The following is a 1,470-nucleotide window of genomic DNA, read 5'->3' as shown; positions in this document are numbered from 1 at the left end:
TGAATTATCTTACCCCAAATCTTTACCATTTTATAGATGAAGAAAGCAAGGCTTTAAGTTATTTTTTATTAGTTATTTTTTGACTCATAAAAATATTTACACTTTAGGGTTGGGAGCTTGTCTTAGTGATAAGAGTGCTTGCCTAGCATGCATGAGGCCCTCCCTGGGTTCAATTCCTTAGTACCACATAAACAATAAATAAAAGAAATCCAATTAAAAGACAAAAAATTCTAAGAAGCTTCAAGTTTGTGTGTGTGTGTGTGTGTGTGTGAAAACCATTTTTGTTATTGTCAGTCGTGGGACTTGAACTCGGGACCTGGGCACTGTCGCTGAGCTCTTCAGCTCAAGGTGAGCGCTCTACCACTTGAGCCACAGCGCCACTTCCCGTTTTCTGGTAGTTAATTGGAGATGAGAGTCTCAGGACTTTTCTGCCAGGGCTGGTTTTGAATTGTGATCCTCAGATCTCAGCCTCCTGGCTCCCGGCTCCCAGTTTGTTTTTTTTTTTTTTTAAGGAACTGAAAGTCCTTCAGTTTCACATTCCAGAAAATAAATGTAAGATGTCAAGCTGTAATGTTCCTGAATCTTAAAAATGTACACACAAACACAACTCATACTTTAGAACAGTCGGGTGTGGTTTACGCCTATAATCCTAACTACTCCAGTGGCTGAGATCTGAGGTTGGGCCTTCCAAAGCCAGGCAGGGCTTCAAGACTCTTACAATTAATCAACCCCTCTGTTCTCCCCCCTAAAAAAAATTGGGAGTGGAGCTGTGGCTTAAGTGGTAAGGAACTGGCCTTGAGTGGTGGGACTGTGGGCCTTGGGACAGTGCCCAGGCCCTGAGTTCAAGTCCCAGGACTAGCACAAGAAAAAACAAAACAAAACAAAGCAAGCAAGCAAGCAAACAAACAAAAACCCCAAACCAAATCAACAAAAAGAATGGGACCATAGCAAGGGTGGCTCAGCAACGCCTCTTGGCTTCTTGCCGTGTAAACTCTGGGGTGTAGAGCTCTCTGACACACTGATTGCGTGACAAGTGCACACAGTCCGTTTCCTGCACTTTCTCCGATTTGTAAAAAGGAGGGCAGCTGACAAAGGATTCCTGGATACACTGTCGCCAAAACCTAGCAACCTCACGCCCGGCCTCTCCCGACCATCTGAGATGATCTCGAAGGTTCACTCCTACTTGACTGGGATGGGAGCTAAACTGAGAAGACAAAGCCAGCACCAGCGTTGCCTGAAACCTACCCCGACCCTTCCAGGCGCCCCCACTGGGCGGGCGGGAGGGCGTGGCCACCCGCTCAGGCTGGGCGTATCCAGAGAAGCAGGAGGCGGGGCCCCGCCCAGGCAGGGGCGGGGTAGAAGGAGGGGGCCCGGCCTGGGGGTGGGGCCTGCGGTTTGGTAGGCTAGCCAGCGCGTGACGTACTTGGAGCGCGCTCCGGGCCCCGCCCTGTCCTGTGCAGGCCCCGCCCC

The sequence above is a fragment of the Dipodomys spectabilis genome, unplaced genomic scaffold (genome assembly GCF_019054845.1).
Source record: "Dipodomys spectabilis isolate Male_0828 unplaced genomic scaffold, ASM1905484v1 ptg000519l, whole genome shotgun sequence".
In the NCBI taxonomy this organism is placed as follows: Eukaryota; Metazoa; Chordata; class Mammalia; order Rodentia; family Heteromyidae; genus Dipodomys; species Dipodomys spectabilis.
This window is presented reverse-complemented; position numbering follows the sequence as displayed.